Source organism: Taudactylus pleione, unplaced genomic scaffold (assembly GCF_031769625.1).
Source record: "Taudactylus pleione unplaced genomic scaffold, aTauple2 ptg000256l, whole genome shotgun sequence".
Taxonomy (NCBI): domain Eukaryota; kingdom Metazoa; phylum Chordata; class Amphibia; order Anura; family Myobatrachidae; genus Taudactylus; species Taudactylus pleione.
Window position 1 is genome coordinate 10,651,461 of NW_028284658.1, and position 11,396 is coordinate 10,662,856.

At 41.9% G+C, this 11,396-nt stretch overlaps 1 protein-coding gene across 4 annotated transcripts in view; it reads right to left on the reverse strand.

The window, feature by feature from the left end:
• RALY (RALY heterogeneous nuclear ribonucleoprotein) overlaps positions 1-2,042 on the reverse strand; it is a 211,950-nt gene extending 209,908 nt beyond the window's left edge. For all 4 annotated transcript variants that reach the window (XM_088480651.1, XM_088480645.1, XM_088480646.1 and 1 more), the window contains exon 1: positions 1,913-2,042. The gene's annotated coding sequence lies outside the window, so the exon portion shown is untranslated. The remainder of the gene's footprint in view (positions 1-1,912) is intronic.
• Positions 2,043-11,396: the final 9,354 nt, after the last annotated feature.

An 11,396-nucleotide genomic window follows, 5' to 3' on the forward strand; every position in this document is an offset into this window, starting at 1 on the left:
GACTACGATCAGATGCCACATTGACATGACCACGTACCATGCTCCATTTTGTCACAAATAATGACTATAAATCTATTTCAACAAATTTGTTCCTTTTAAAACCTGGCATAGTTTTACAAATTAACAGTACAGTTGTTATCTCTGGTTGAAAGGGTTTTGTTACTTGTATGAACACAGTGGCCCAATTGCTCCTTCTTTTGTATTCCATAATATACAATGAACTACCAATGTTTAGCACATTAAATATTTAGGAAACTGCAGATTTTAGCATTAAAATGATTATTCACACATGCAGTAAACACTATCTATATATTACTAGTTATGAATTATAAATATGCCAAGGTGAACTTTTCAATCTCTCCTTTCCTTCACTGCCATTTATTTTCCTTCTGTTTCCCACCCCCATTCTTAATTGGTGCTCAGACAGAAAAAGAGAGCAACATAAATCCAATTACCTCCTCACTGGGATGGAACTAGCAAGATCTGACAACCAGAGACATTGTTATTGATAAGACAAAACGTACTGCACTCATAGTGCTCAGAAAAATAATAAATAGTATTGTTTTTGTTTTTAAATACAGATTTTACAGTGTAGATTCTTTTTTAAATAAATACATGTTTGCACTTATCCCAGCCATCACTATGACAAAGCATTGCTAAATTCAGACAAGGTTGCTAAAAATGTAATTGGTTTTATTCCATACATGCTTTTGTCCTGTGTTAAAAATGGTAGAACATTTCTAGTGAAATAGTAAGATGCTTTTCTTGTGAACTCTAGTATCAAAATTGCATGGGTTCAAATTAAACACGAAGCACGATTAAGAAAAAAAGAACACTAGCATGATGAATCTCTATTCCTTTGGAAATTCTACTGCCTCCTACCAGTACTAATATTAGTCCTGCATACCACTGTACCACTGTGATGCAAAATATAAACACCTTGAAGCACAATTATCAACCTAGACAGCAAATACCATGGATTATACCTAAACAGAATCTCACAATCTACTCATACTTGCTTTTAACTAAATGTACAATAATACACAAAAATACTACCTGTTTCATTTGTAAAAGCATAATTTATTATATTTCTGTCAAATTTGTTAACAACTTTAAAAAATAAAATACTGTAAAAAGATTTAGTAAAATTTTACTTTTTACTGGTACTGTGTTTGATTTAACCCCTCACTGTGGTTAAAAAAAAAAGTCCGGGGACTCAGTACAGGCCTACATATCATAGAAGAGTTTAATCCATCATTACATATGTCTGACAAGCGTTATAATTCAGTAAATAATATCTTATATAAGCAGGTGTTTCCACATTACAGTTAACCACTTGTTTGAAAATCTGATAGGAAGTGTATATAGTTTCTGTAGTACATGTGGTTTCATCTGTAGAAATATATTTTGATGGCATAATATATATATATATATATGTGTGTGTGTATGTGTATATATAAATATATATATATATATATATATACACACACATAAACAATTATAGAATAAGTCATTTGTGTATAGATGCAATTTATATAATCTTTATATACCAGTTATCTACTCTAAATCATATACTTATTTTTCTGCTAAAAATGATCAACATTTTTTTTTTAAAACAAGAATAAAAATATATAAAAAATAAAAAAAGACAGCAGTAAAGGGAAAAAAAGCCAAAATAACAGTGTGGATGTAAACAAATATTCATAAAAAATATGAAAATAAACCCAAAATGTTCAGGGTTTTTATATTTAGTAAAGAAAATAGACTTGTTTTCAGAGGAACAAAGAAAAATGTCATAGCCTAAAAGTTGTGATAATGATTAGAATACAGACTATAGCAAAATTTGCTGCTGATCTTTTTAGAAAGACTTGAAAAAGGAAAAATAATAAAAAAAGAAGAAAAAAGTACTCACCAAGCAAGAAAATGTCAGAGGTAAAAAGGTCACAAGAGAAGAAAGGAGTTAATAGAAGAAAGGTAAGATGAGAGGTAGAATTGACTGTGGAAAAGGGCAGATGCACAGATACAATGTATCAGCTCCTGAACCAGGCTGGATACAAAGTAACAGCATCAAGGGACTGGAGTCTGCATACTACCCAGTAGATCAAACCATTGTGGAAAACTGGGGGATGACCGGGCAATCAAGGACACTTGAAACTGTTAGTAATGAAACCTGACTGTTAGTTCTTGTATGCATATACTGTAACAAATGGTTACAGTTACTGTTTGTGATTCATTTAGTGAGTAATAAGCAGCTACTAATGTAATTGTCTTCTTTTCTCCTATCACACTCCCTGCTCCTTGTTCTACATATAGGAAGGGTCCAGTTGATGCCTTATTAAATAGCTGGAGCTGTATAATGTTGAGCTTCAGATGAGAAAGAAGGGGGAGAGAGGTGGATCTGCTTGTGTGAGCTGTCTCTGCATGATTAATTAAGACAAAATAACACTATTTGTATGCCAGATAGATATGAGTTCATTTGTGTGTCTATGCACGTGTGTGTTTAATTCAAGAATACAAATGCATGCATACATTCACAGAAAAGAAAATTCGGTAAGCCCTCAGTATAAATATACTTAAGCCAATCAGATCTCTCCAGCTATGCATGTATCTGATTAAAAAAAAATTGAATAGGGTGAAGCTTAACAGTATTTATTTTCAGAACAGTTACAGCAGATGTTCTACCAAAGTATATACAGTTTAAATAGCTAGTGAAAATGGAACATATCATACTATTGAGCCTGCTAATCTAATTCCCCCGTACATCAGGTTCCTGCTTCAGTAAATGTTTATTTAGATTGCTGAGTGTCCAGAGATAGGAATGATGATCAATATGGACTCCGGAGATGTCAGGGGATGAGTTTCTGAGCAGGCAATATATCTTAGGTACCTGGGAAGAGGTGTATTAAGGTTGTGATGATTTAGCACAACAGCTTCCAGAATCAAATGAATATGGAATTTCTTTCCCAATTGATCACTCTCCCAGTGTCTGTTAATAGTTTGATTCTAAAGATCAACATATCCACAAATATATGCAATCTCATTTAAGAAATTCCACCATCCTGTTGTTTTTTTTTACACTTCAACAGGATTAAACTGCTTTGTAATACAGCAATTATGCCTTTAAATACAGGAAGCAGGCTGTATCATACACATTAAAGCCTGTTGTCCCTGGTGCTTTGCAGTTTATCTAATAGGGATACTAGTTAGATATCCTGATGCAGGACTCTACAAATAGCATTCAAGCTATAAACACTTTCTCAGTGAAGGAGATGGTAGGTTGTACCTAGAGCACGTAACGTTATTAATGGAATACAATAAAAAAAAATCCCATAGGCTTTTTTTCCAGGTGAAAGTGATCATTTTTATATTGAAATCTCTGAAGAAAACCATTGTTAATAATGACATGAAGTAATGCTATATTGTGTTGGAATATGCTATAAATAGCAATTGTAGTATATGCTTTATGCATTCTGTACACTGGACCTGACAGCATAGGTCTCCAGACTCTTTCCAAGGAGAATAGAAAACTTTCACATGAAAAACCGGTAACCCCTTAAACTCCACTAGCAAAAATAAAACCAACAGCAATGCTTAGTTATCTTCAATGTGTCTTTTGTTTGTAATTTATTTGTACATTCTGCCTGCTGAACCACAGTGCCACATGTTCCTGTCTACAAGCTATGTTTCATATTTTAGATCTGTACCAAACGTTCTTACACTGTGTAATTTTATACAGACTTTGATTTACTGAGATATAGAGATCCACTTAACCCTGATCTGACCACCTTCCACATCTTTTTCTATTTCTACCTCAAACAATAAAAGTTTCAGATGGTACCTTCTGTGACCGTATGAGTTGCATCGCCTACAGGGGGACAACAACAGTATACTTTTATGACCAGCAGTTAAATTTCTATACTACTTGCTTCCCCCTTTCCTCGAACAAAATGACCCATGTACTCTAGATTGGTTTGTGGTCCTCATTTGTAAATGCACATGTGCTGCGATGCCACTGCGACCCTTGGCACAGTGCCCTGGATGCCACAGCCTGATTGACAGGCAAGTGACACAAATTAGCTGACTGATCAGTCCGAGACTGCTGTGAGTATTTCTTGCATAGGATAGATGTCTGTAGTATGTTCAACAAGATTTACTATTACTGTTAGAATAAAAGACGAAGTTCAATAAACAGGGAGTCTGAATTGTTTTTTTTTACAATACAATAATCTCTCTTAATGGAATGAAGACTTGAGCAGGTGGCCTTATAGTCTCATGGGTGATGTGACAGGAAGAAAAAGGCCGAGACAATATTCTGGGATGTCTGCCTCACACTGATAATTATTTATGAAGTTATTATTACAGCAGTCAGCTCAGTCTGGATGTCTTGCTTTCCAACACACATTCATTCCTGCTTCTTTCTCTTTTGCTCTATCATCTCTTTTTGTCTCCTGAATTCTGGATCACATTGCAGTGTTTAGTGTCTTTTTAAAATTATTTGACAATTTTGGTCCCTAACCCATTTGATTGGTGGATAATACAGTGGTTTAGTCATCTTGTAGTATGTACGTCAGTGTGTAATAATTTCTGTGTTTGGAAATTTTTATGGTATGCTTGTCTCGGCCTAGTTATTATTTTTCATCTGGCGTTCAGTAGTGGGAAGGGATAGAATAATTCATAATGATGCATGAAAAGAGGATTGTATGGATACTGTGGTAGGCAGGGACCTGTCTACTCATTGCAGTCCTCCATCTGGGAGAGGCAGTGTGATAAGGTATCAGGGTTCTGGATTCTGCTGCTGTTGAATGTGTAAACCTGTTTTGCCTGCGGTAATGGTTTTGGCCTGTGATGTTCACACTGTGCACATTACCAGGGGCGGATTGGGAATTGAAAGTGGCCCTGGAAAAATCTGTGAAAGTGGCCCTCGGTGTGCGCGCCTAAGGCGCGTGCCGAAAAAGTGGGTGTGGCCTCGTGAAAAGGGGTGCAGCCTAATGCGAAACACCATGCCCGCAAGCCACTCCCCCTGTTTCAGTCATAGTCATACTGGGGCCATGCCTACCGCTCCAGGAGCTGATGGGTATGCCCACAGTCCCTCTCTCCAGTGACTAAGAACATCAAGCATGTGAATGAGTATTTTCTTACCTATATGATTTCTCTGCAACGGGGAATCTCTGAAGAAATTGATCCTCCCTGGACAGGCAGTGTCTTGAGTTGGTATATGCTATTCATGCACGAGATCCCATGGTCTGGAAGCCGTCTGTATGTGTCCCAATAAAACCAATGTTATTATCATGCAACAGAGGTTCAACCAGATAATAAATGTGGGTTTCCCATATCAAACAATTTTATATTAATAAAATATATTTGCTCCTTTGGTTCCATTTACATCAGAATATGGTTTCATTAGAATTGTTATCTTACTGAAGATTACTGTGCCCCAGTGTTTTCTTCTAATAGTATCAGCGTTCCTACCGTTGTATATATGTGTGTCTCCAGCACCACCGCATTGGTGTGTCTCCAACCTATCCCCTCTCGTGTGTTTATTCAACGCTATCACCCTGCGCCTCTCCAGTGCCACCCCCAATTCACTCCGGCACCATCCACCCACAGTGCCATCCTCCTGTGTCTCCCGAGCGCCATCATCCTGCATCTCCTCAGTGGCATCCTCCTGCCCTAGCACAGAATAGCCCTTCTTTCTCACACACAGATCATCTCCCCTTAGCACAGAATACCCTCCCTCCCCAGACAGATCAAACTGCCTCGTCTCCACAGACAGATCATCATTTCCCCCGCCCTTAGTATAGCAGACCCCCCTCCCCCAAACAGATCATCTCCCCCACCCCTAATGTAGCAGACCCCCATCCCCAGACAGATCACCATCTCCCCTGCCCTTAGTATAGCAGACTCCCACTCCCCCAGACAGATCATCTCCCCCACCCCTAAGTTAGCAGACCCCCATCCCCAGACAGATCATCTCCCCAGCCCTTAGTATAGCAGACTCCCCTCCCCCAGACAGATCATCTCCCCCGCCCTTAGTATAGCAGACCCCCCCTCCCCCGGACAGATCATCATCTCCCCCGCCCCTAATACAGCAGACCCCCCTCCCCCACAGACAGATCATCATCTCCACCCCTAGTATATCAGACCCCCCCTCCTCCACAGACAGATTATCACCCCCTAGACTGCAGCCAAACCCGATTGTCTCCTCTCCACTCTGCCCCCTCCCCAGGCTGTGAAATGAAACTTAAACATGACACTTCACAGCCTGGGGAGGGGAGAGTGGAGAGGATGTGATCAGGCTGACAGACTGCTCTGACCGGCCCCCCATCCCCGCCGCAACTTACCCTCACTGCAGCCACGCTGTCACCCGCGGGCCCGCGCCACTTCACCTCACTGCTCCTTGTTGACGCCGACTATACGCTGGCCTCTCTTCTCGTGAGAGAGGCTCAGACGCGTGGCCAGGCAGTACTGATAGGCAGCCGGGCTCCTTGTGTAAAACACATAGGAGCCGGCTGAGTGACGCGAATCGGGGGGCGGGGCCTCAAATAACAAGTGGCCCCACAACCAATCGGCCCACCGGGATTTTCCCCGCAAAATGTAATGCCCAATCCGCCCCTGCCTACCAGTATATTTGTGGAGTGTGGGAGGAAACCGGAGTACCACCAGGAAACCCATGCAAGCACAAACTCCACACAGTTAGGGCTGTAGTGGGAATTGAACCCACAACCTCAAGGCTGTGAGGTAGTAATGATAACCATTACACCGTCTGTGCAGGTTTAGAAGCTTTAGTAAATCTACCCTCTAATATTAAAATGCTGTCTGCTGTTATTTTGTACCGACAGCACTAGTGGTGGTTTAAGCAATTGGTGACTCCTCACTTACTTTATGCTTGTTAAAATGAAAATCAAAATACATGTGTGGTATAGTCAATAAAAAAGGTTTGGGTTTTCTGGCTGGGTGCTGTGTCATTAGTTGACAAAGTACAAATTAGTGGGACACCAATTTCTTTCTTTGGCATATGTGCAGTAATCAGATATCTGTGAAATCCATGCCCCATTTGTCCAACATACAAATTGTTTCAACAAGGTTGCAATATGGAGACTATATGATTTAAGTCATGTATTGTTCATCTCAAAACTCTTGATCCTTTCCTAAGAACTCCTTTGGGCCTTTTGCCATTTCTCTTGTTGAGGCTAAGTTGGAGGTATCAAGCTATAAGATACATACTGCCAATCAGTATTAGCAACGGGATGCAGTTGAGATGCCTGCGGATGGGATGCTGGGCTTCGAAATACCAATGCCGGAATCCCGCCACCTGGCAAAATGCAGACGTCGATATCCTGAAGGGGATCAGGATACCAGCGTCGGTATCCCGAACCGCCGAACGTCTAGGGCCGAGTAAGTATGAGCTCCTTCCCAGGGAAGGGGGGGTTAGGTTTAGGCACCCTCGGGGGGGAAATTAGGGTTAGGCACCCCCCCGTGAGTGCTAGGGTTAGGGACCGCCAGGGGAGGTTAGGCACCCTCCCGGGAGACTCAGGTTTAAGGTGCGGGGAAAGGGTGTTAGGGTTAGGCACTACAAAGGGAGGGTTAGGGGGGGAGAGGGGTCTTGTCTCTCCGCGTTGGGAACCTGAACTGTCGGGCTTCCGGTGTTTTTTATATGAACCGGCATATTTCATACCCATTCCTTAGCAACATATGGTAAATATAGTGTTTTACTAGATCAGATATCTGAGCAGGACCTGTGTATGACCTGGGGATCCATTTACTACAATCTGCATTTGTAATGCAGATTGTAGTGTGATATTACCGACTGAATTCGCATTGCGAATTCAGGCAATATCACAGGGATTTACTGCAAATCCCTTGCAGGGACAGAGCTTGCGAGAAAGCTCTGTCCCTGCGAATTCCCTCCGGAGCCTTATCACGGTATTTTCACAAAAAATACAGTGACAAGTGCCCGCCGCCGCTGCTACCCGCCCCTGTCACTAAGCCCCACCCCCGCGATCGCAGACCCCCCGAGACCCCCCCGCCACTCCCCTTCCTTAATTACACTTACCTGCAGTTATTGGGCCTCCGGTGATGTCCTCTGTCGCTCCGGTCAGCTGACATCCCATATTGCACTGGGACCCTGTCAGGTGACGACTGGGCCCCAGTGCCGCATGGGAGACCAGCTGACCAGAGGGAGGACATCACCGGAGCCCTGAACTCCGCTCCCTGGACTCAGGTAAGTTTGCTTCCTTTCATTTTTTTTTTTTTTACAGTGAATCAGCGTGTGGTCTGTTTAGACCACACAGCTGATTACTGGGGTCGGCTCCGGGCTCTGCTCTGCACGTTAGAGTGGAGCAGGAGTCCGGTAACCGGGGGAGACCCTGGATAACGCCACCTCCAGGTGGCGTTATTATCACAGGGCTTTCCTCTGTATTTTTTCACAATTTATTTTTAGTAACTTTGGTCAGATCGCATTTCCCATTACAATTATGGGAAATGCAATCTGCTTACTAAAAATAATTGATACTTAGGTGTTGGAGTAGAATTTTACGAATTTTACTCCAATTGCCCTTTAGTAACTGTAGGTGACACTAAAATAATGTGAAAAGGGTGTGAAAACACCCTTTTTCACATTATTTTAGTAAAAATAATGTTAATAAATAGAGCCCCTGGAGAGAGAACCAACAATATATATTTTATTTTTGTGCAGCTCATGTTGCAGAGGTTTGAGATGTCTGCATTCCTGCAGGTTGTGCAGAAGAGGTCTTGGATTTTATTAATGTTGAAGTCAGTTCCATCTAGCTGCTAAATATTTTATGGATTTTGGTAGTGGAGGCAACATATAATCTTCGCACTTTGATCCTACTTCCTGGCTCTTCCCTGCAGGCCTGACATGATGGTTGGAGTGTAAATATAGGCTACAGCACAGGCTGAGAAAGTGTGGAAGTAACAATCATATATCTTTGAATCATCTGAATACACACTGCGCCCTACCCTTTCCGTTCTTCCTCTAATTGTCACCTTGCTTCCTCACTGATTACCGCCTCCAACTCCCACATCAAAGACATGCTTTAGATTGGATCGTGCGGGCTGCCCTGCTGTCTGCCGGGCCACAGCCGCCTAGAATCCAGATCCCTGTGGTTTCTTTCCGTTCTTACCGTTTTCTTTTATATATATTTTAAGGGGGCACAAATGGTATTTTTCACCCTGGGCATAACTTGGTATAGAACCAGTCCTGCTATGCTGAAACTGACTCTTGATGCTTGTGCCTGGCTGAGCTGCAGCTCTTCCTTGTGTTTGATCCAGGTGGAAGTAAGGCTGGCGCCTGTGTATGGTTTAGGTCCAGCGCCCCTGCCTGTATAGGGTAGCCACTGACCTGCAACTGTTGTGAAAGTCTATACATCTCTGCAGTGGTCGTGGATGCCTGCAGTGAATCCTACATGCCAAAGAATTGTGTCGCCTGGTCATCAGAGCCCACTATCAGAGCATGACTTTTAGATTTCCTGTCAGGAGTACAGGTGTGTTAAGTAGTGGCTTTCATGCTAAAAGATACTACTAAGCAGAGCTGTAACTAGACTTTATAGTGCCCTGTGCCAGAGAGAGCATTGGAGCCCCCACCCCCCCATTTTTCAAATAGGGACACAAGGCACGCACCCGATCTCCCCTATCTCTTCCCATGGCCTCCTGGGGAAGGGCCAGGGAAGAGATAGGGGAGGTCAGGAGCTGCTGGGGATAAAAGAAGAGGAAGTTACAAGTGAGTATGATAATAAACAGAAAATTGACAGGCCCAAACAGTGCCCCCCTGCCCTGCGGTGCCATGGCACTGGTCGCACTACTCTAGTTACGGCCATGCTACTAAGTATGGTACTAATCATTTGATTTTGTTCAGTATTTCTGTGAGAAGATTTCACTATTGTGGACAGTGTTGAGAAGTACTATTGACTGACCAACGCTGTAGAGTTTTGGGGAGCACTATAAACAAATGAAGAGCAATTTGTATCATGTTAAGTTAATGTTTTATGTGCTACTTCGGATAGTGCACCTTCTGGTTTTATTTGGTTTCAGCACATTTTGTCCATGTTTATGAAACATTTCACCTTTATATGCCACCCAATATTACAGAAATGTATTTTAGTTTTGCTTCTCCTGTCATTCACACTTACCAGGTTATTAGCCCACAGCTGCCGGACGTTGCTATTATCCTAGCAACAAATTAGAAAAGTACTCTACTCCTCTATTTTCATTCATATGTTTTGTTAATATATTTCAGTTTTCCAATTTTCTTGCTCAAGATCTCATACATATGGGTGTTAATTTTGAGCGCCTTAACATTCCTTCTCATAGTCTATTAACTTTCTTTAATTCTGATATTCTAAAAAAATAACTTGGGTGAATGGACCTGTACACACATGCTTTTAAGGTCTATGGGTATGTTCAGTTAGCACCTGCCAGTGTTCAGGAAGCATAAAAAATGTGTAATTTGTTTGACCTGATACCATAACAACTTTCTTTATTGAGAGCTTAGGAGCTCATTCAGACCCGGACACTAAGCTGCGCTTACACAGCTAAAAGGGGCCGGGTATGCAAATGCCGCGATCGCACTGTCTGTTGTTTGGACGCCCCCTATATCTCTTAGAGAGCGATGGCAGAGCGAACGCACAGCGATATAAAGACGCCCACTTTTCTCTCTTAACACACTTCATCTCCAAGAAGTGTAGGAACAATCGGAACCATTGTGAGCCATCGGAGCTGCACGCAGCGCTTGAGGTAGACCTTACTATCACTGCAGGCTGAAATACAACCAAGTGACATGTACAATGACACATGTTTGCTAATTATGCACACCCATAAACCTCTGTTTTGATGCCCAGACACTCCTGCATTCGCAGCACCACTCCCCCATTCACAAGCACTGTTACCACCCACAAACGGCGCTATCTGTCACTCAAAATAGCGTCCAGTCTGTGTACTTCAAGCGCACGATTCCCAATCGCACTGAGTGACGCATGACTGCATGTGCAAACAGGCGACTATCGCCCAAAGCATGTGTACGCGGCTCAGCGAGCGGGTCTGCATCAGGCTCTTAGTACAGAAGAGCAATCAAGCTAATTTTATTAAACCTAAAGCCAATATTAATGTTGTCACATTACTAATCTAGGCAGTGCAAGAGTATTCAGAATTATTTGCCTAACAAGAATGAGGAAGCAAAGCTGGATGTTGGTTTCATCAAATTAGGATGATATGTTTAGAAGAGAACAGGAACAAGGAAATAATATATTTCTAATAATTGCCTTTTTAAGGTGTTTTATAACATTGACATCGCTTACATTTGCTTTTCTTCTAAACAAAGACTACTCCTGATTGCTTGCTCAACTTTTAAGAAAGCAGGCTTACCGCAGACTATCTAATTT